The following is a 24,576-nucleotide window of genomic DNA, read 5'->3' as shown; positions in this document are numbered from 1 at the left end:
GTTCATTCCAAGCATTTAGTACAGTGCTCTGCACTCAGTAAGCGCTCAATAAATGATTGAATGAATGAATGAACAAATGCGACTATTGTTATTACCACTTTCATTATCAATCTAATCATTTGAAAGAGGCGGGATTTCAAAAGAGCTTCAAAGATGGGGAGAATTGTGGACTATTGGATCTGTGGGATGAAGACGTTCCAGGCTAGGAGAGCAATCCATCAGTGAAGCAATGGTAGTCATTGAGGAGATACCGTTTGCAGAATACTTTACTATCGACTTGGGAGAGTACAATAGAAGTGTTGCAGTTGGCATACTCTCCCAAGCATTTAGTACAGTGCTTTGCCCAGAATGAGCATCAAAAAATAGTAGTGACTGATTGATTTATTGCCAACAAGATACAACTGGATGAGTTAGATGGGGGGATTTTTGTAAGGTAGGACAATGCCTCTGCACACAGTAAGCACTAAATAAATACAATTGAATGAATCAACGAAAGAATGACTCTCTTCCTTTGCTCCCCCCCCACCCCACAGCACTTTTTCATGTAAGCATATTTCTATAATTATATTTATATTGATGCCTGTTTACTTGCATTGATGTCTGTCTCCCCCCCACATCTAGACTGTGAGCCTGTTGTGGGGAGGGATTGTCTCGCTTTATTGCTGATTGTACTTTCCAAGCAGTTAGAACAATGCTCTGCACACAGTGAGTGCTCAATAAATATGATTCAATAAATGAATTGAATGAAAGGGTGAAGAGAACTATGGTGTATATGTCACAGCTGTAAACCCACTGAGGGTAATACCCACTTAAAAGAGCCATCACAGGTGGTCACCATATTCGTTTTGTCTTCCCCACCCCTTTCCAAGGGGTTTGGCATAATCTGGGGAGGAAATAGCTTTTAGGCCAAGACTCTCAAACTCTCTCCCTTCTCATCAGAGAGTGGAGCTTGATCTCCTTTCCCTGGGAGCTGAGCTTGAGCTGAGAGGCTTGAGTCTGATCCTGTGGGAGTCAAGCCATGATTCATTGCATGGGGTAAGTTATTTCACTCCAACTTATAGTAGGAATAAAAGGGAAAGCTAGTGTGGGTCAACTGGGTTCGAGGCATCACTGATTAGTAGTTTCATCTGAAACTCAGGTTTTCAGGGCTCTCTCCATTCAGGATTGAGTCCGCGCGGTTGTCTGATTTTAAAGAGGAGCATCTGCGTTTTCAGATTATAGATTTTTTTTACCTTGTGTTCCTCGCTCTCTGCCTTCTTAGTGTTCTATCTAAATTTTGAATTATATCCTGTTGGTGAGTGCTGTGCAGTTGCAGCCTCTGGTGTTCATAGAGCTTTAACAATAATTGTGGTAATGATAATTGTGGTATTGGTTAAGCACTTATTGTGTGCTAGGCACTGGACAAAGGACTGGGGTGGATACAACTAAATTGGGTTGGACCCAGATCCTGTCCCACATGGGGCTCACAATCTTGATCCCCATTTTACAGATGAGGAAACTGAGGTCAAGTGAAGTGACCTGCCCGAGGTTACATGGCAGAGAAGTACCAGAGGCAGAATTAAAACCCACGGCTTTCTCACTCCCAGGCCCATGCTCTGTCCACTATGCCATGCTGCTTGCCTTCATTAAGTGCTTTCTATGTGCCAAGCACTGTTCTAAGCACTGGGATAGATATAAGGTAAACAGGTCAGACACAGTCCCTGCCCCACACAGGGCTCACAGCCTTAATCTGCATTTTACAGATGAGGTAACGGAGGCACAGATCAATGTAGTGACTTGCCCGGGATCACACCGCAGACAAGTGGTGGAACTGGGATTTGAACCCACTTCCTCTGACTTCCAGGCCTGTGGTTGTACAGAAGTCTAGTATTGGTACTGCTTAATGAGTATATAGCAATTCGACCCAGAATTCAGTCCAGGGAAGAAATTATTTCTCCTTTGTAGTATAACATTCATTCATTCATATTTGAGTACTTCCTGTGTGCAGAACACTGTACTAAGCGCCTGAGAATAGAATAAACACATTCCCTGCCCACAATGAGTTTACAGTCTAGAGCAGGGGAGACATAAATTACAGGTCTATATTTAAGTGCTATGGGACTGAGACAGGGGGAGGGCAAAGGGAGCAAGTCAAGGTGGTGCAGAAGGGAGTAGGAGAAGAAGAAACGGGGGATATGTCAGGGAAGGCCTCTTGGAAGAGATGTGCCCTTAATAAGGCTGTGAAGTGTGGGAGAGTAATTGTCTGTTGGATTTGAGGAGGGAGGGCGTTCCAGGACAAGAGTGGGACATGGGAGAGGGGTCAGTGGTGAGAAAGACAAGATCAAGGTGCAGTGAGAGGTTAGCATTAGAGGGGCGGAGTGTGAGGGCTGGGTTGTATTAGGAAAATAGTGAAGTGGGGTAGGATCGACTGCTTTAAAGCCAATGGTGAGGACTACAACATAATTACCAGAATAAGATTTAGGATGATTAAAGGAGGGTGCACGGTGGTAGGGAGGGAGAGGGGAACACTTTAGAAAAATCTCCTGATCCCCCAATTCCCTACCATTCTCCATCCACCCTATCTGCCTCTTCTGGCCTTTGGTGTTCCGAAGTTTCGTGCTCCGGGAACAGTGTCAGTATCACCTTCAGTTCAGTCACTGAACTATCACCTGTCTGATGTGCTTCCATTCCAGTAACTTGGGTATGTTCGGATTTGCGGGGGTGAGGGGGGCCACTCCTAATGCTCCCAGATGCAAACAGCCCTTGTGGATCTGTAAGTAACTGACATCTTGCATCGTTTCTTCTGGATGAAACGCATCCTGTTGTAATAGCTTCGGGAAGTCAGGTACAAAGCAGCATGAGAAGCAGCGTGGCGTAGCGGATAGAGCACGGGCCTGGGAGTCAGGAGGTCACAGATTCTAATCCCAACTCGGTTGCTTGTCTGCTGTGGGATCTTGGCAAGTCACTTCACTTCTCTGGGCCTTAGTTATCTCATCTGTAAAAAGAGGATTGAAACTGTAAACCCCACATGGGACAGGGACTGTGTCCAACCCAATTTGCTTGTATTAACTCCAGTGCTTAGTACAGTGTCTGGCATGTAGTTAAGCACTTAACAAATACCGTCATCATTATTACAAAGGCTGTGTCTCAGAACCTAGAGTGTGTACCTAACTCATCCTTTCTTCAAAGCCTCTGCTATTTCCCTTTTGGGGCCACTGTAAACAAAGTCACTTTTTTTTCTATATTTAAATTTTCCTATATGCCAGGCACTGTACTCAGCACTGGGGTAGATACAAACTAATCAGGTTGGACATAATCTGTCTCATACGGAGCTCACAGTCTTAATCTCCATTTTACAGATGAGGTAACTGAGGCACAGAGAAGTTGTGAATTGCCCAAAGTCACATAACAGACAAGCGGCAGAGCTGGGATTAAAACCCAGGACGGTGCTCTTTCCACTAGGCTATGCTACTTCTCACTTCTCTTGAACCTCAGGGATCTGCAGCTCTAAATGAGGCAAAAGTAGGCTTTAGGGCATAAAATAATATTATTGGTTGTAAAGAAGTCCAGCTAGCTGCAAAAAGGACAGTCCTATATAAAACCAGCAGATAGTCAACCAAGTGAGGATAGTTTATAAAGGGAAAGGACGTGCTAGTCAATCAGTCAGTGGTATTTTTTGAGTGCTTACTATGTGCAGAGCACTCTACTAAATGCTTGGGGGAGTATGGCATAATATAATAGACATTCCATACCCACAATTAGCTAACAGGCCAATAAAAAGCAGTTCAGAAGAGCAGAATCTGAGGCATTTATATGAATATAGGTAAATCCTATGAAAAAGCAATATTTGAAAAGTACTATTTCTTAATAATAATTATGGTATCTGCTAAGTGCTTGCTATGTGCCAGGCACTATACTAAGCCCTGGGGTGGATACAAGCAAATTGGGCTGGACACAGCCCCGTTCCACATGGGGCTCACGGTCTCCATCCCCATTATACAGATGAGGGAACTGAGGCCCAGAGAAGTGAAGTAACTTGCCCAGGGTCACCCAGCAGACGAGTGGCAGAGCTGGGAGTAGAACCCATAACGTTCTGACTCCCAGGCCTGGGCTTTTACCATTAGGCCATACTGCATTGTGGATGAACTCAAGGCAGAAAAGCTAAGTCTAAGACACAGAAAGAAAGAAGGAACAGGGAAAAGACTCAGAGAGGTGTAATAATAACAGTTATGGTATTTGTTAAACGCTCACTATGTGTTGGCCACGGTTCTAAGCGCTGGGGTAGGTACAAGATAATTGGGTTGAACACAATCCCTGTCTCTTATAGCATTCTCAGTCTTAATCCCCACTTTACAGATGAGGGAACTGAGGCACAGAGAACTGAAGTGACTTGCCCAAAGCAAAACAGGGATTAGAACCCAGCTCCTTCTGACTCCCGGGCCCGTGGTCTATCAACTAGGCCATGCTCTTTCTCTAGTAGTAATGGTAATAGTTTTTAATTAAACCTTCTCTACGTGCAAAGCCCTGGAAAAGATATGCATAGATGAGAGATGAGTCACCACGAAGCCCATCCAACTTTATGGACCGGGATTCTCAAACGCTCACACTTTGCTCATCTAAATGCCAATTTACTCGCTAGTCCTTTAACTTGCCGACAAACTCTTGCCCACATCCTGCCTCTAGCTTGGAACTCCCTTCCTCTTCATATCTGACAAATGATCACTCTCCCCACCTTCAAAGCCTTATTAAAAGCACATCGCCTGTACGAGTCCTTCCCTGACTAAGCCCTCATTTCCTCTTCTCCCACACCCTTGTTCTTGGATCTGTGCCCTTTAATCACCCCACCTTCAGACCTCAGCACTTACATACTTACCCTTAATTTATTTATATTAACGTCTGTCTCCCCCTCTGTAAACTCCTTGTGGTCAGGCAACGTATCTACCAACTCTTCGGTACTCTAAGTGCTTAGCACAGTGCTTTGTGCATAGTAAGTGCTCATTAAATGCCATTGATCGGTTTTGACATTGATAGCGAAGAAAGGGAGTTGTCGAAGACATTTTCTCCACAGTTGAGTCAGGGGTAGTTAATCGATCAGTCGATCGTATTTATTGAGCTTTTAATGTGTGCAGAGCACTGTACTAAGTGCTGCTCGAGAAGCAGCGTGGCTCAGTGGAAAGAGCCCGGGCTTGGGAGTCGGAGGTCATGGGTTCTAATTCCGGCTCTGCCACTTGTCTGCTGTGTGACTTTGGGCAAGTCACTTAACTTCTCTTAAGTTCCCTCATCTGTAAAATGGGGTTTAAGACTGTGAGCCCAGTGTGGGACAAGTTGATTACCCTGTATTCCCCCCAGCGCTTAGAACAGTGTTTGGCACATAGTAAGTCCTTAACAAATGCCATTATTATTATTACAATATCAGTCAGGTGTTCACATTGGTTGACCCTTCATTTCCCCAGGGATTCCCTGCTCCTCTCTGATGAATCCAGAGGGCCCCCTAAGGACTGTCTCTCTCTTTCAGATCATTCCATCAGTGATATTTATTGAGCTTATACTTTACGCAGAGCGCTGTACTAAATACCTGGGAGAGTACCGAACCACAAAGTTAATAGACACGTCACCTGCCCCTAATGCACTTCAGCTGGGTCCTGAAGTAGAGTGTCTCAGCTGAGACACCAGCTCTCACATCCAGACTGCTTCTCCAACCCCCCCCAGTTCTGCTTCACCACCCCTCTGCCTACCGCGGTCACTGCTGTGGCCCCAGAAGGAAAAACAGCGTGGCTTAGTGGATAGAATACAGGCTTGGGAGTCAGAGGATGTGGGTTCTAATCTTGGCTCTGCGACATTCATTCATTGGTATTTACTGAGCGCTTAATGTGTGCAGAGCACTGGTGGAAGAGCTTGGAAAGTACAATTCGACAACAGAGACAATCCCAACCCAATGGGTTCACAGTCTATAATTACTAATGATACTTATTAAACTGCAGTGTTTTTTATTGCAAACTCACCTCTGTCACGGGCTTAGCGGAAAGAGCGCTGGCCTGGGAGTCAGAGGACGTGGGTTCTAATCCCGAACCCGCCACTTGTTTGCTGTGTGACCTTGGGCAAAGTACTTCATTTCTCTGTGCCTTAGTTACCTCATCTGTAAAATGGGGATTAAGACTGCCCAACCTGATTTCCTTGTATCTATGCCAGTGCTTAGAACAATGTTTGGCACGTAGTAAATGATTTACAAATACCACAATCATTATCATCAGAAAAGAGTCTGGGACTATAATCAGGAGACCTGGGAAACAAACTGCCTCATATCCCTTTTCCCGGAGTTTCTGCTCTTTTTATTCATTCAATCATATTTATGGAGTGCTTACTGTGTGCAGAACACTGTACTAAGCGCTTGGAAAGTACAGTTTGGTAAAAAATAGTGACAATCCCTACCTAACAATGGGCTCACTATGGAAAGAGCTTCTAGGTATTCCCAAAATTGTGCAGGCAGATGCAAATTTGATTCAGCTCAGACACACTCCAGGTCATTTCCCAACCTCCCACCACCGACACCCTCTTCCTGTCACTGGTGCTGGAAACCGGAGTAGCACATTTGAACGCCAGTCAGATCCTGCTGAGGGAAACTAAACAGTTGAGAAACATCATGGCCTAGTGGATAATCCGGGACCTGCCACTCGTCTGCTCTGGGACCCTGGGCAAGTCACTTAACTTCTCTGTGCCTCAGTTACCTCACCTGTAAAATGGGGATTGAGACTGTGAGCACCATGTGGAACATGGACTCTGTCCAAGTTGATTAACTTGTTCCTACCCCAGAGCTGATTTCAGTGCCTGGTATGGAGTAATCACTTAATAAATACCATAAAACAGGGAAGGGGCTAGAAGGGTAGATTGTAAACCAGTGGTTTAATTGAAAGAACCTGAACAACCAAGTTTTCCCAGAAGTCTGGCCCATGCCTCAGACAGGCCGTGGGTCTAGACAGCATGGAAGCAAGTGGCTTCACTTCTCTGAGCCTATTACCTCATCTGTAAACCTGGGTTGCAGATTGTGAGCCCCACTGTGGGGCACGAATTCTGTCAAACTTGATTAGTTTGTATCTACCCCGGGGCTTAATACAGTATCTGGTACATAGTAAGCACTTATCCAATACCATAAAAAAAGGAACAACAACAACAACAACAAAAAATACCCGGCAGATGTTATAGACAGGATTTGGGACAGACTCAACCTAATATAGTGCTTGGCACATCATAAGCGCTTTAGAAATATTGTGATAGCTAGGAGCATGGTGAAGTGAATACAGAATGGACCCGAAAGTCAGAAGGTCAAGGGTGCTAATCCCCACTCTGCCACTTGTCCGCTGTGTGACCTTGGATAAATCACTTCACTTCCCCATGCCTCAGTTACCTCATCTGTAAAATGAGGATTGAGGTTGTGAGCCCCACGTGGGACGGGGATTACTTTCAACCCAATTTGCTTCTAATAATAATAATGTTGGTATTTGTTAAGCGCTTACTAGGTGCCGAGCACTGTACTAAGCTCTGGGGTAGACACAGGAGAATCAGGTTGTCCCACGTGGGGCTCACAGTCTTCATCCCCGTTTTACAGATGAGGGAACTGAGGCACCGAGAAGTGAAGTGACTTGCCCAAAGTCACACAGCTGACAGGTGGCCGAGCCGGGATTCGGACCCATGACCTCTGACTCCAAAGCCCGGGCTCTTTCCACTGAGCCACACCGCTTCTCTCCACTCCTGTGTTTACTACAGTGCCTGGAACATAGTAAAGGCTTAAATATTTATACTGATGCCTGTTTACTTGTATCATTGTCTCTTTTCCCCACTCTAAACAGTGAGCTCATTGTGCCACAGGATTGTCTCTCTTGATTGCTGTATTGTGCTTTCCCAGAGCTTAGTGCCGTGTTCTGCACACAGTGAGCGCTCAATGAATATGATTGAACAAATGAAATGCCACAATTATCATTAATATCATCATCGTTACCATCATGAGTGGCAGCAGGAACTCCAATTCAGAAACTACAGCAGTCACCCCGGAAGACGTTTCTTCCTCGGCTTTGGCTTCTCCAGATCTTCGAGGGCTGAAGGGTTCACAGGAGTAGAGGAGCTTAGCGTTAATGTCTCTTTTGGAGGGGAAATAGTTTGGGCACAAATGAAACCGTTTTAATCTATCATGTTTAGCGATATTTGTTCCGTGTTGCGAGAGTTTAGCACATGTGCAGACCTGCACTTTTAATCCCATCCGCAGCAACTCGAGGAAGACGGGAGCTTCTGAATTCACCGCGTGCTTCTGACTTGGCTGCGGACTGCTAACCTTACCTCAGGCCTTAAGGGAACGTCAGTGTTGCTCATGACAAAAAGGGTTTCATGTAGGGGGTTGAGTTTTTGGCTAATTCCCTCTTTATAAAGAGAGCCCTTCCAAGTGTGTTCCTTGGAGAAAAGAGTTGCTTGAGTTACCATTCTTGCTGGATGTCGGTTTAATTCAGAAAGAATATCATACCTCTACGTTTTTGGGTAAAGAGATAGTAAAACTTTCTTCCACCCCTACCCAACTTGACCTGTCCTTTCACTATTAAAAAGCTAATGCTCACCAGAGAAACAGCATGGCCTAGCGGAAAGAGCACGGGCCTGGGAGTCGGAGGATCTGGGTTCTAATCCTGGCTCTGCCGCTTGTCTGCTGTGTGACTTTGGACAAGTCACTTGATTTCTCTGTTCCAGTTACCTTATACTTCTCTGTTCCTTTTACCTTATCTGTAAAATGGTGATTAAGAGTGTTTAGCCCCAAGTGGGACGCGGACTGTGCCCAACCTGATTGGCTTGAATCTACCCCAGCACTCAGTACAGTGCTTGGAAATAGTAAGTGCTTAACAAATATCATTAAAAAACCCGCAAAAACAAGAGAATGAGTCATCACCGAATACCCAAATGCCACAAAATTTGCTGCCAAGAGAGGAAGAGTTGTAGTCCGTGCTCATAAGATTGGCAATGCAGACATCGGTAAGGAAAACTGTTCAGCCTTAATAAGAATAATAATTTTGGTATTTGTTAAGCACTTACTATATGCCAACCCTGTAGTAGGCATGGGGGTAGGTGTGAGATCATCATGTCAGACATAGTCCCAGTCCCACATAGGGATCACAGTCTAGGCAGGAGGAAGAATCGGCTTTTAATCTCTATTTTGTGGGTGAGGAAACTGAAGCACAGGGAAGTTAAGTGACTTGCCCAGGGTCACACAGCAGGCACATGTTACAGGCAGGATTAGGACCCAAGCCCTCTGACACCCAGGCCCATGCTCTTTCCAAGAGGCCTTGTTGCTTCTTAAGGAAAGAAATTGTAGAAATTCCTCTAGTCTCTATTCGGCCCGGTATCCCGAACCTCGTATCCAAGTGGTTTCTGAGCGCCAGAAATATATTGGACAGTTTTTGCTCTATTTTTTTTCCAAAATAAATATTTCTCGAGGTGACTCAAGGCAACAATTCTCACCCAAAAATTTCTGAAATGAATTGGTTCTGACATTGAGATTTGGTTTTTGGTCCAAGATGTTCAGCATTAAAAAAAGAAAAAAAAAATACCACCCATAGCAATAATAACTATGGTGATATTGTGAGTGGATTATTATATGCTAAACACTGCAGCAGATATAAGGTGATTAACTTAGACACAGTTTTTGCCCAACATGGGATCAGAGTCTGAATAGATGGACAGCAGGCATTCAATTCCTATTTTGCAGATGAGGAAACCGAGGCATAGAGAAGAAGCGTGTCCTAGTGGGTAGAACATAGGCCAGGGAGTCAGAGGGACCTGGTTCAAATCTTGGCACCACCATTTGTCTGCTGGGTGACCTTGGGTGAGTCACTTAACTTCTCTGTGCCTCAGTGACCTTATCTGTAAAATGAGGATTAAGACTGTGAGCCCCATGTGGGCCAGGGACTGTGTCCAGCCTGATTTGCTTGTATCCACCCCAGTGCTTAATACAATGCCTGGCACATAGTAATGGCTTACATATACCATAATGGTAATTATTACTATTAAGTGACATATCACACAGCAGGTAAGTGGCAGAGTCAGAATGAAAAAACAGGTCTTTTTGTTCCCAGGTCCGAACTCTTGCTACTAAGCCACACTACATTTTTCATATGCTGACGATCTCAACTGTACAATTCATACCTGATAGAAGAACTCAAGCATTTTCTCTATTTATCACAGGCCTGACCTAAGCACTGAACATATCCATCTCCTTTCCTTCCGCGGACGTGTAATTGGATAAGTGAAACCAAATGAAATAATTTCTTTTTCCATTCTTCCAAGGCTATTATATTAGCTTATCGTATCTTTTGCAAATGTGTTTTTAGCATAATTCTAATGTTTGAAAGGTATCATAAAAATGACTTGGCTCTCAGCCTACTTCTCGTTACACGCCGATGAAGAATGTAGTCTTTGTATGAAATGGGAAAGGGGGGTAAAAATCCAGGTTGATTGTAATAAAGTAGGGCCCAGATGAGTTATTTCATGTTCTCCTTATCTGGCACTATATGAAAGAATTCTAATGAGTCCTTAGATGTATTCTTCCTTTCAATACCGTACTGCAAACCTGGAATTATACTGCAAAAGTGCATACGATTAGTTAGGAAAATGATGACATGCATTAAAGGAAGCTATTTTCTGCTGGTCCAAGCCGAAATACCTCCTCTTTCCATACTACCGTAAAAGGAAAACGTATTCTCTAGGAATTAAAAATTCACCGTTCAATCTCCTATAACATTAATGTCTTGGCATGAAGACTCCTTCTGTACTGTCACAGCTTTGTGCTGAGGTCGCCTACACACAACCAACATAATTACTGACTGAAGAAAGGAGATGCAGCGTGGCTTAGAGGAAAGAGCACGGGCTTTGGAATCAGTCAATCATTTACTGAGCTCTTAGAGTGTGAAAAGCACTGCGCTGAGTGCTTTGGAAAGTACAATGTAGCAGACGTTCCCTGCCCACAATGAGCTTACAGTCTAGAGGGGGAGACAGACATTTATAGAAATAAATCAATTACAGTTTTGTATCTAAGTTCTGTGCGTCTGGGAGGGACGAATGAATAAAGGGAGCAAGTCAGGGTGATGCAGAAGGGAGTGGAAGAAAAGGAAAAGTGGGTTTAATCAGGGAAGGCCTCTTGGAGGAGAAGGGGCTTCAGTAAGGTTTTGAAGGGGGTGAGAGCAATTGTCTGGCGGATATGAGGAGGAAGGGGGTTCGAGGCCAGAGGTAGGAATCAGGTGAGAGGTTGGTGGCGAGATAGATGGGATCGAGTTGCAGTGAGAAGATTAGCATTAGAGCAGTAAAGTGTGTGGGCTGGGCTGTAGAGGAGAGTACTGAGATCAGAGTACCTAGGTATTAATCCAGGCTCTGCTGTGTGATCTTGGGCAAGTGACATCACTTCTCTGGGCCTCAGTTACTTCCTCTGTAATTCACCCATTGGCTATTGAGTCCCATCTGCATTGTGCAAACACAAAGGATGACTCTCCCTGTGCTGCCTTGTTTGCTGATAGCAGCGCCTGGTGCTGTTGTAGATTTTTGCCTCTGTTTCACAAGACCAGGAACTAGGAAAAGAGTTCCTGTTTTTTTATTATGAAAAAAACAAAAAACAACAAACTATTTTCCACAGTAAATACTCTTGAAAATGAAGGTGAACACTTCCTTGAGTTCTAAATGATTAAAAAAAAACCATTCTAATAATGTCTTTCTGGATTGATTTGGCTCTTGATTTGAAAACTCTGAAGCAAACATTTTTAAGACCAGTGACCTAGAAAACTTCCCATGTTGCTTAGGGGACCCGTGTTCTGAGGAAACCCGGAATTTTCATCTGGGAAATAGTGATATAATATGTATTTCAAAGTAGGGTCATGATCTGTTGCTGGCTCATGGAACTGTCTGTGGAAAGAATTGTACTGTGCATACCAGGACTGCAGTGACTCAAACTAGTGCTATTTATTCTTCCCTTACAGAGTATAAAAAATCAAGACGCCATATAATGTGGTTCGAATGTTATTTCCAGCATTGCCAGACGAGAGAATCCCTTATAAGCCCCAGATCACTGTTTGTTTTAAACCAGACACTCCAATATGCCAAGTTTACTTGATAATTATGACCCAATTCTCCAAAATGAAGGGATTTTTTCCATAACATTTTAGCATAGATTTATTATTGAAATCCTTACTTTTTAATGAGGGAAAGTCATAGTTCATTTTAACCAAATTAGGGGAATATTCTCTTTAAAATCTCAAGTTATTTCTGCTTCGTTTCTACGCAAAGTAATCTAATCCTTTTTAGGTACTTTTAAGTCCCAAATATGTAGTTAAATTAAGGTCATTTCTTAAGGTGATGATAGACCTCAACTATCTAAGTGAATGAAATAGACATCAAACTGAAATGTCAGACTTCACTCATGCTGATAATTCAGTTGAATAAGGAAAAAAAATAATTGTGGTTGGAAACAATTTTAACCACCAGCAGAGCAAACCTGTCTACAGTGAAGCCCCTAAATTACTCACACAACTTCTTTTCCATTTCACTATATAAAGACAACCCCACACTCTCAGGCTACAATCAATCGATAACTATCAAATAAACTGAGCACTGTGCCCGGCACTTGGGGAAAATACAGTACAAGTAGATCTGCTTCTCCTCTTCTTCCCGTCGCCCCGACTCACTCAGTCTGCTCTACCCCACTCCCCGCCCCACAGTACTTGTGTATATATTTATTATTTCATTTATTTTATTCATGATGGGTATATATCTATAATTTTATTTATTGATATTGATGGTATTGATGCCTGTTTTGATGCCTGTTTTAATTGTTTTGATGTCTGTTTCCCCCCTTCTAGACTGTGAGCCCGCTGTTAGGCAGGGATTGTCTCTGTGGCTGAATTATACTTTCTAACTGCTTAGTTACAGTGTTCTACACCCAGTAAGCGCTCAATAAATATGATTGAATGAATGGATATATCCCCAGCCTTCTAGGAAGGGGCAATCAGGCATTAACATATATTATTGCTTGGGCAAACAGGAGAGTATAGAGATATGTACATACATGCTCTGGGATGAAGAAAAAGTGTCTAAGGGGTAGAGAGACTCAATAGGTGACTTGATAAATGAGGGCCTATTCAGGGAAAATCCCACCAAGCCAACATTTCAAGAGGAAGTGATTCATACTAATATCAAATCAGGTAGAATTTATTAAGTTTTTCTTTCCTCACTGACACATGAGTGGGAGGGAAGGAGCCCTGGGGGAAAAAAAAAATCTATCTTTGCCTCCTAGAGACTACTGAAAAGGCTGCAGAAAAGACAATCAAGCTGTATTACTCAAATCAAACTGTATTACTCACATTGATAACCACCTTCGGTTTGAAACCTTTCGCTAAATCACACACGGGTTTCTAAGTTTATCACTAAATTTTCAAGAATTTTCCTATTGTGATCTTGTTCTAGGTTAGAACTCAGTTCCTACTTTGTCCTCTGCAATTTACAAGTTGCTTTTTGAACTCAAGAAGTGCTAGCAGGACAGAAATCAGAATAGAAACAGTAAAAGATCAAAACAACTCATGCCACAGACCTTTATCATTCCATAACGCTACCTACTACATACTATGTTGTTACAGCTTACTTTTCCTACATAGGAAAAAAAATACCCTCCACAAAATAGTGCTCATTAAAGGTATCTGGTTCAAAGCAGATCATTTATAAGTCTAATAAAGGATGCGAAAGGGGGAAAAAAACCAATTCATTAAGTTCGTGTATTTTGGTGCTGCTGTTAAAACCACTGAACTAGTGTAAAGCTGCTTTAAATAGATCATTAAGAAGCAGAGTGATTGAATTATGAAAAGGTTTGGTGGGAAGCACTTTTGCCTTAGGTTATAATTACCTCTAAATGTAAAAAATAAATCTAGATGTGTTCAGGAGCACATCTGACTAGCATCCAGTGGAATCATTTAATAGACTGAGTGGTACCACTGCTCTCGCCAACATCTACCGGCATTTCAGGTAAAACAGGCAATTTAAGACTATTATACTATTTTATACTATACTAGTATTTAAGTGTTTACTATATACCAAACATTGTTCTAAACTCTGGGATAGATACAAGATAATCAGGTCCCACATGGGGTTCACAGTTTAAGTAGAATGGAGAACAGGTACTGAGAGTATAAAATGATATTAATGAGTGCCATATTTAGGAAGTGAGGTTTTTGTATTTATAATGATTTGATTTGAACCAAGGAATTCATAATTCATTGTCACTCATTAATAGTTACTGGGGAGGCAGTGGGTACGATGGGAGAAACACCATCCTGAAAGCCAGAGGTCCCATGTTCAAGTCCTGGCTCTGATGCCCACTTCCTGTGTGGCCTTGGGCAAGGCACTTAACTTCCCCATGCCTCAGTTTCCCCAGCTGTAAATTGGGAATAATAATATCTGAACCCTACCTCATGGAGGTGTTGCAAGGAGTAAATGATTGATTAAGGCACTTTGGTAATAAAAGCACTAAATAGACACAGAGAGAAGCAGCATGTCCTAGTGGATAGAGCGTGGGCCTGGGAGTCAGAAGGAGCGGAGTTCTAATCCTGGCTCTGCCACATGTCTGCTGTGTGACCTTGGGCAAGTCACTTCACTTCTCCCGGCCTCAGTTACCTGAGCTGTTACAATGGGATTGAGGACGTGAGCCCCACGGGGGACTGGGACTACGTCCAAAGTGATTTGCTTGTATCCACCCCAGCACTTAGTATAGTGCCTGGTACATAGTAAGTGCTTAATAAATACCTTTTTTTTTGGGGGGGGGGGGGTACCTGCTATTTAGAGACCTGTATTGAAGGCTTGGTAGATTTCAATATAGTAGTCCTTAATGTTACAAAAAGAGGTCATGATGGTGGGGATTTGTATAAATCGCCATATAAACGTGAGAGAAGGCTACTACATTTAGATAACTTAGTGCCATTATAGCAGTCTCTGGGAATTCACCTTCCCCTATTCTCAGGCACTCAAGACAAATCCTAATTGAAAACTTTCCTCACCCACAATTTCTGTCACACGCTCCAGGCCCTGCTCTGTAGGTTCCAAACCAGCTCCTCCTCCTGAGCTGGGAAACCCCATTATCCACATCGACCTCAGCGGTTAGGAGTATCCTAACTGATCCAGTACATCTGAGATGGATCCTAATCAGAGGTAACGACCGGGAATTTCCTAGACCGGACACTCTGTGACAAGTTCAAAAATGAAACAGAAACTTGATTATATATCGGGGAAAGCTTTATTCAATTCTGAGCCTAATTGAAGGGGAAAACGTATACCCCCCCCCCCAAAAATATAGCTATCGTTGGACTGTTTGTCCCATGTTGATGCAAATAGTCTCACATCGGAGGTGTTTGAGGAGTCTGACTGGCTTGTGGTGGTGGCTCTCATTCATGGTGATGGCCAACGGTGGCACGGACTCTCTGAGCGAGCTTCAGCTGGTTTGTGGAGGCTGCCCTGATTCGTGATGGCCATGCCAGTTCTTGATGGTGACTCGCCTCTGGCAAAGTACAATTTGACAACAGATAAAGACAATCTCTACCGAACAGTGGGTTCACAGTCTAGAAGGGAGGAGACAGACAATAAAACAAAACGAGTAGACAGGCATCAGTAGCATCAGAATAGATAGAATTATAGCTATATACACATCATTAATAAAATAATAGAATAATAAATATGTACCATGGCTCAGTGGAAAGAGCCTGGGTTTCGGAGTCAGAGGTCATGGGTTCGACTCCCGGCTCTGCCACTTGTCAGCTGTGTGACTGTGGGAAAGTCACTTAACTTCTCTGTGCCTCCGTTACCTCATCTGTAAAATGGGGATTAACTGTGAGCCTCATGTGGGACACCCTGATTACCCCTGTATCTACCCCAGTGCTTAGAACAGTGGTCTGCACATAGTAAGTGCTTAATAAATACCAACATTATTACCTATACAAACAAATGTGGTGGGGCGGGGGGGGGGGTGGTAGAGGAGAGGGAGATAGGGGCAATGGGAGGGGAGGAGGAATAGAGGAAAAGGGGGGCTCAGTCTGGGAAGACCCCCTGAAGGAAGTGAGCTAGTTTGGTGGAGGTGAGGAGGGAGGGCATTCCAGGCCAGAGGTAGGACGTGGGCCAGGGGTTGACAGGTGGGACAGGTGAGAACGAGGCACCGTGGGGAGATTAGCGGCAGAGGAGTGGAGTGTGCAAGATGGGCTGCAGAAGGAGAGAAGGGAGTTATGGTAGGAGGGTTCAAGATGATGGACACCTTTGAAGCCAATAGATAGGAGTTTTTGCTTCATGCAAAGGTTGATAGGCAACCAGTCGAGATTTTTGAGGAGAGGGGTATTTTATCTGCCTCTGCCTCCAGACTCGCGGAGGTTTATGATTCTCTGCCTCTGGCGTCACAGTCGTTGATTCTCTGCTTCGGTTGATGCGGTGGTGGTTCATTCTCTCCAAGCCCATTGCTGGACAAAGCAGGGAGGGAAGGCTATTCTCCCTCTATGCCCACCTCATGGGTGGTTTGTTTTTTTTCCATGTCGTTCCCTGCAGCAGAACAGCCTAGATCCTTCCCAAATTCCTCTCTCAATGTTGTTGTTCATGGGTTCAAAAACAGGAACTCACAAAATGGCTCCCACAGTTTCCCTACCCTGAGGGGCAGGGGAATGAATTAGGTGAGGCTTGAAGGAAGAAATGGAGTTATGGGAGGACTTTATAGAGATATCTGTTCTATTGGTTTGGGAGATTCCTAATCAGGAGAACAGAGTGAACGAAGGGTCAGGTGTCAGAGTCAAGAGTGAGGTTCCAGTGAGAAGATTAATTTGGGAGGAACGAAGAGGGCAGGTTGGAGAGTAGTGGTGAATAGAGCAGAGGAGTGAATCGGTAGAGATCCTAAAAGTTGATGGAGAAGTTTTGCTTGATGAGGAGGGACCCACCAAACCAGTGGAGTGTTTTGAGGCACGGAGAGATTTGTTCTGAGCAAAGCCTTCACAGTGACAGGGAAAGGGTCATAGTTTTTTTTGAACTCAAGTAACGATCCCATCACCTATGGAACTTCTTGATCTTTTCAGAGCAGCTGAATTCGCGTAGCAATTTCCAGACGCCTGGTCTGTGAGTGGTGTCAAAACGCTTTTGTAAGATCAATAAACATGGAATAGAGGTCTTGATATTGTTCTCAGCGTTTTTCTGTATCTGTCATGCTACAAAGATTATATCAGCTCTGCCATGCTTTGGTTTGAAGCTCCATTGATTTTAAAATACTCAATCAACTTGCTCCCTCCTACCTTACCTTGCTGCTCTCCTTTTCATTCATTCATAATTCATTCATTCAGTCATTTGAGTGTTTACTGTGTGCAGAGCACCGTACTAAGCCCTTGGAAAGTACAATTTGGTAACGGAGACAATCGCTATCCAACAACGGGCTCACAGTCTTGAAGGGGGGAGACAGACAACAAAACACAACAAGTAGACGGGCATCAACTTCAATATAAATAGAATTATAGATGCATAAATATATATATATATATATATATATATATATATATATATATATATATAAATATATTAGGAGATATATTGTAGTAGGAGATAGATCTGTATAGAGAGAGATATATATGTATATATATGATATGATATAGATGTATATATCTCTCTCTATACAGATCTATCTCCTACTACAACCCAACCATGCCAACCTACTCATTGTACCTCAATCTCATCTATCTAGCCCCCAAACTGTTGCCCATGTCTTGCCTCGGGCCTGGAATGCCCTTCCTCCTCATATCCTCTGGACAATTACTCTCCCCACCTTCACAGCCTTACTGAAGGCACATCCCCTCCAAGAGGCCTTCCCTGACTAAACACTCATTTCCTTTTATCCCACCCCTCCCTCAACCCCTCAGCACTTATGTACATATCTGTTATTAATGTCTGTCTCCCCCTAGAGATTGTAATCTCTTTGTGGGCAGGAGATGTGTCTACCAACTTTGTTATATTGTACCTCTCCTTAGCACTTAGTACAGTGCTCTGCATTCAGCAAATATGATTGAGTGAAATAGTACCCAGATGACTAGAACACGGGATTGGGAGTCAGCGGATCTGGGTTCTAATCTTATTCCACTTGCCTGCTGTGAGAAATTGGACAAGTCGCTTTTAGTTCTTGGTGTCTCTCTTTCCACTCCTGTAAAATGAGGATTCAATACCTATTCTCACTCCTACTCAGACTGCGAGCCCCATGTGGGCAAGGGTCCTGTGTTCAACCTGATCGTCTTATATCTAGTATGGTCCTTGGCACAGAGTGAGCACTGATCAAATACCACAATTAGTAATCTGTTCAGAAAGACTTTTGCTGGAATTTAACCATCCATGGGAGAGATGGAGATTTCCCTGTCATTTCCAGTCAACTACCTCACTTTTCTTCTTGATGAGACTGATTTATGAAGTCAGTTCCTTAAAAATTCACAGAGAAAAAGTTCAAAGCTTATTAATTATATCCACTACTTGCCTAAAGCTTTCTGCAGGATGCTGTCAGATCGAAGCAATCGGTGGCATTTATTGAATGCTTACTGGGTGAAGAGAACTATATTATTGAATGTTTATCGGGGGAAGAGCACTGTATTTAGGAGCACTTAGGAGATTACCATAGATATTCGGAGACTCTTCTTTTTTTCATAGTTTTGCAGAGATTATTTTCTCTAAAGTTGGGGCAAAGGACATCTGCATATTCTTCATTTTCTACACTTTATAGTGCCTCATCCTTGATGATAGGAAGCAGGTTTAGTAGTTCACTGGCATGTCTTTGTCTGTGATAAGAATATCCCCCTCTTCCCACTCAGCTGTCAAGCAGAAACAATGGAACAAACTAATACCTTCCCCCAAGGTTCCTGCTTCCAACTTTGGTCCATTCCAACTGGAGCAATTTCTGAAATGGATGTTTCTTCCAGTAAATATATGACTAATAGTCACAAGGACATGGGGCCCTTAGGTATGGACTTTTGTAATTAGGCCACATTGCTATGCAGTACAGATTTCTTTTGTTACTTGCATTTTCAATGAAATATTATGCTTAGGATCCAAATGGGCAACAGCAATCAAGCCTGAAAACAGTAGATTGGTTTAAATTTCTGGAAATCACATTTCATTACATCCTGTGGTAACACAACATATCTTGGCACAATAAAACCTTCCTGAAGCTCAGAGTAGGAAGAGCTATTTATAACTAAGGATGTCAGCAACTAGTCTCAGTCAAAGGGTTTACAATTATTCAAAGCAATTTTTCTTAAAAAAAATTAGCATTTACTGTGTGTTTTTTTTTTAAAAAAGAGGGCATATAGACTTCAATTTCAGAAGTGGTACAAGGATTACAGATCCTTAATAGTTGAAGGAAGAGTTCAGGAGGCGAGAAGTTCCAGCACTACAATCTGCAGGTGTCTTTCCAGGATCATCAAGACATCAGCAATCTTAGAAATTGAGTGATCATTCAGGAATGAAAGGGTGCTAACTGCTCCAAGATGAAATGGATTGAGGTTATGTGTGAGCACTAAGTGATCAGAAGTACTTGAAAATCAACTGGCTGCAAGAAATTCCTGAGCTCTGAAGCAGAAAGGAGAGTATAGTGTTAATGCGTGAACTCTCTCTGTGGTTATTGCATTTTCATCCAGCTTAAACTTGTTTGATATAAGATCCGGAGGGCAGATAAAAAGAGAACTAATTATTAGGCTGCTAGGCAAGTGAAACCGAGGTCATTTTCTAATTGTGACTCACCTAACCTCTGAATCAGTTAAATAAATCATGATTTCACTAGTATTCCCATTGTCCTTGCTGAACAATCCCTTTTTCCTTGCTGAGTTTATCCAAAAGATGTCAGCAACTTGCCTTTTTAATGTGTTTTTGCTTTCATCTTTCTCTATGTGTCTGTCACTCCTAGACTGTGAGCGATGAGCCCAGAGATCACGACGATATCTCATGCATGTATTTTTCCTCCAGTCTCACTACTATTCCTACTTACAACCTTCCCAAAGCCATGAACTTAGCACAACTGTTATGTCCAAGAGATATTTTATTAGAACAAAAGAACTCCCTGTTGAAGCTAACAGATTATATCTGCTTCTAAACTGCACACCCACCTAAAGGTACTGGATGTTTTTGCAATTTGGGGGCAAGGAGCAGATCATTTAATCTACCTCACGAAAGAATTATAAATGAAAATCGAACCAATCTCATCTACCAGTCATTCCAAATTCTGGATAATGGAGAACACCAATTTTAGGGGCAAATCAGGTCAGTTAATAAGATAGGAACGCAATTTCTTCTTCTCACACAAGTGTATGAGGCTGCTTGTGAAGACTAGGGGCCCTTGGAAGAGACAGCTAAATGATGTTGGAAAATTACATTCTCATTTGCTCTTTTAAATCCACTTCTGCCTAGTAATGAAGACTTTGGGTAATCCCTTGAGCTATTTTATATTCTTTTTGAAAATGCTAGTGGGATTTCAGTTGGTTACATTTACTGGGCTCTTAGTGGTTCATTCAATAGTATTTACTGAGCACTTACTATGTGCAGAGCATCTACTAAAGTGCTTGGAATGTACAATTCAGCAACAGATAGAGAAAACCCCTGCCCAATGATGGGCTCACAGTCTGCGAAACATTTGGAAGAGTACAAGTTAAAGCACGTTACATGGCTCCTGCCTTTAAAGAGCTTACAATTGAAACATGCAGACAGATGTACACAGAAACTACCTACAAGGAGTGCGCATAGGAGACTAAAACAGAACACAGTTCAAGCAGTTGGAAGCAAGGAATGTGTCTGTTATATTGCTAGAGTGTACTCTCCCAAGCACTTAGTGCAGTGTTCTGCACATAGTAAGTACTCAGTGAACATATTTGACTGACTGAAATAGCAGAATAAATGACTAAATATGCAAATGAAAATTTAAATTGAGAGAACATTTACCAGAATGTATAAAAAATTAATACATATACTCATAATAATGTTGGTATTTTTAAAGTGCTTACTATGGGCAGAGAACTGTTCTAAGCACTGGGGTAGATACAGGGTCATCAGGTTGTCCCATGTGAGGCTCACAGTCTTCATCACCATTTTACAGATGAGGGAACTGAGGCACAGAGAAGTGAGGTGACTTGCCCAAAGTCACACAGCTGACAAGTGGCAGAGCCAGGATTCAAACCCATGACCTCTGACTCCCAAGCCCGGGCTCTTTCCCCTGAGCCATGCTGCTTCTACTCATGGGAGTTGAACAAATGGATGTCCAGTTTGGGAGACACTACCTGAACTAAGAAAGCATGTGTGGTGTCCTTGCCTAGTTGGGACTCAGAACTAACAACCTTTTGGTTCTGACCCATTTCCGTAGGTCAGCAATCAATAATATTTACTGAGCCCTTATCAAGGGCAGAGCACTGTATTAAGGAATTGGGAGTACGTAGATGTTATCCTTTCCCCAAGGGAATTAGAATCTAATGAGGGAGACAGGTATCAAAATAAATTACAGTTAGGAGAAGCAACTGAGTACAAAGCTACATTAGTTAGTGCGGTTGGAGAATGGATGAGATAGTGCTTAGAGGGTATCGGATCAAGTGTTCCACAGTGGGGAGGGAAAATAGACTGGAGAGATGAGAAATCAGTCAGAGCAGGCTTCCTGGAGAAGATGTGATTTGTAGTAGGGCTTTGAAGACGGGGAGAGTTCTGGTCTGTGGGCTAACAGACAACATCACCATCTATTTTGTGAATTCCCTGGATTACTGAAGCAGCACAGCTATGTACATACTTTTTATCAGTCGTGACAAAAGATGATTGCAGTGAGTAGTGGCAAGGAGGTGTTCAGAGAGCAACCAATCATATTTATTGAGCATTTATTGTGTGCAGAGCACTTTATTGAGCACTTGGGAGAGTACAGTATAAGTATGGCTATGAATATAAGTGTTGTGGGGCTGAGGGAGGTGTGAGGAAAAGGGTGCCAATTCAAGTGTAAGGGCAACTCAGAAGGGAATGGGAGAAGAGGAAATTAGGGGCTAGGTGGGGAAGGCTTCTTGGAGGAGATGTGCCCTCATTAAGGCATTAAAGGTGGAGAGAGTGGCTGTCTATAAAATATGAAGAGACGGGACATTTCTTATTGTATCAGCCTCCTCACCGACCTCTCGGCCTCTATTCTCTCCCCTTGTTCGTTTGTAGTTCACTCTGTTCATTTTCCTAAAACACCATTTTGCACACATCTTCCTGCTTCTCAAAAACCTCCAAAGGCAACCCATTCTTCATCACATTTACATTTTTAAAAATGGTATTTGTTATGTGCCAGGCTCTGTACTAAGTACCCACTGGGAGAGATACAAGCTTATCAGATTGGACATGGTCCAAGTCCCACATCCCTCAGTCAGTTGTATTTCTTGAGTGCTTATGTGTGCAGAGCCCAGTATTAAGTGTTTGGAGGAGTAAATATAGCAGAATTGGCACACGTATTCCCTACCCACAACAGGTTTTTAGGGTCTACAGGGGGAGACAGACATATAAATCTGTGAATTACGGATATCTACTTAAGTGCTATGGCGTTGTGGGGGAGGAGGTGAATAAAGGGAGCACATCAGGGTGTTGAAGAAGAGAGTGGAAGAAGGGAAAAGAGGACTTAGTCTGGGAAGGCCTCTTGGAAGACATGTACCTTCAATAAGGCTTTGAAAGAGGGGAGAGTAACCATCCGTCGGGTGTGAAGGGGGAAGGTGTTCCAGGACACCGGCGAGAGGTTGGCAGCGAGACAGATGAGATCAAGGTACAGTGAGTAGGTTGGTATTAGTGTATGGGCTGGGTTGTAGTAGAAGATCAGTGAGGTGAAGTAGGAGGGGGCAAGTTGATTGAAGGCTTTAAAGCCGATGGTGAGGAGTTTGTCTGATGCAGAGGTAGATGGGCACTCACTGGAGGTTCTTGAGGAGGTGGGGAAACAAGGACTCAAAAGGGACGTTGTGTTCCCTGGCCATAGACCGCATGCCCAACTCCAGTCAGATTGGTCCCAGGGGCATCAGGAAAATGAGGATATGAACACTTTGATGTCAGTTCACCACTTCTGGATAAACAATTTGGGTACACACCCCACTGCTCAAGGAGGAAATTCCTAGGGGGAAGAACTATTTGAATAGTGTGGCCATGAGCAAGCCACTTCACCTCTCTGTTCCTCACTTCCCTCATCTGTAAAATGGGGATTGAAATTGTGAGCTTCAATGTGGGACAAGGACTGTGTCCAACCCGATTTGCTTGTTTCCCCACCAGCGTTTAGTTCAATGCTTAGCACACAGTAGGCTCTTAATAAATACCACAATTATTATTATTATTGTTATGGGCCCAGAACCATAGTCACTGTGGGACACCCTGGGTAGCTGAGGTGCACTTTTTAGGCATGCTCTGTTCACCCCAAATGGAAGAGCTTAGTATGGTAAGAAGCATTGTGGCCTAATGGAAGGGGAAGCAGCGTGGCTCAGAGGAAAGAGCCTGGGCTTCGGAGTCAGAGGTCATGGGTTCGATCCCTGGCTCTGCCACTTGTCAGCTGTGTGACTGTGGGCGTCACTTAACTTCTCTGTGCCTCAGTTACCTCATCCGTAAAATGGGGATTAACTGTGAGCCTCACAACCTGATTACCCCCTATCTACCCCAGCGCTTAGAACAGTGCTCTGCACATAGTAAGCGCTTACCAAATGCCAGCATTATTAATGGAAAGTGTATGAGAAGATCTGGGTTCTAATCCCAGATTCACCTGTTGCCTGCTGTGGGAAAGTCATTTGATTTCCCTGGGCTTCAGTTTCCTCATCCTTAAAAGGTAATTCAATGCCTGATCTCCCTTTCCCTTAGACTGTGAGTCCCAAGTGGGCCAGGGACTGTGTTTGTCACATGGTAAGAGGTTAACAAATACTATTATCATTATTACAGTGTTCTGCCCTCAGTTGAGCACTGGCTGATGGATTGAGCTGTCTAGAAAAGACCCTCACTGAAAATGATCTTCCTCATCCAAACCAGTCTCCCTACTGAATTTCATCTGGGAATTTTCTGCTGTAATGCCCAAACCAAGACGTAACAGGAATAGAGAAGAAGGAGGCAAGAAAAAAGTATCTGCCACGTGACCCAAGAATGTCGGTTTATCAGAAGTATGTACTGAAGGCCTGCTACATGGAGATCACTGTGTTAGTTGCTTGGGAGAGGACAGTAGAATTAGTAGATCTTATCTGAATTAGTAGACCTTATCCCTGCCCTGCATTGTGTAGCAGTAAGATTAACAGTCATTCCAAAAGTGGGGATGGCTGTGGATGTGATGTGAATGAGAATGGGAATAATAATAAAAGCAATAGTTAAGTGCTTCCTATGTACCAGTACTAAATACCGTCCCTGGCTGAATTCAGGTAATTAATAATGTTGGCATTTGTTAAGCGCTTACTAGGTGCAGAGCACTGTTCTAAGAGCTGGGGTAGATACAGAGTAATCAGGTTGTCCCACATGAGGCTCACAGTCTTCATCCCCATTTTACAGATGAGGTAACTGAGGCGCAGTGAAGTTAAGTGACTTACCCAC

General features: G+C 43.2%; 1 long non-coding RNA gene across 1 annotated transcript; it reads left to right on the top strand.

Moving 5' to 3' along the window:
• Window positions 1–919: 919 nt before the first annotated feature.
• Window positions 920–24,365, top strand: LOC114806415. The gene is made up of 2 exons (XR_003754449.2): window positions 920–1,035; window positions 23,941–24,365. It is a non-coding gene; the product is annotated as an uncharacterized LOC114806415 (long non-coding RNA).
• Window positions 24,366–24,576: the final 211 nt, after the last annotated feature.

This window comes from Ornithorhynchus anatinus, chromosome 2 (genome assembly GCF_004115215.2).
Source record: "Ornithorhynchus anatinus isolate Pmale09 chromosome 2, mOrnAna1.pri.v4, whole genome shotgun sequence".
NCBI classification, from domain to species: domain Eukaryota; kingdom Metazoa; phylum Chordata; class Mammalia; order Monotremata; family Ornithorhynchidae; genus Ornithorhynchus; species Ornithorhynchus anatinus.
Note: the sequence above shows the minus strand (reverse complement) of the source record. Positions and strands in the feature narration are given on the sequence as shown.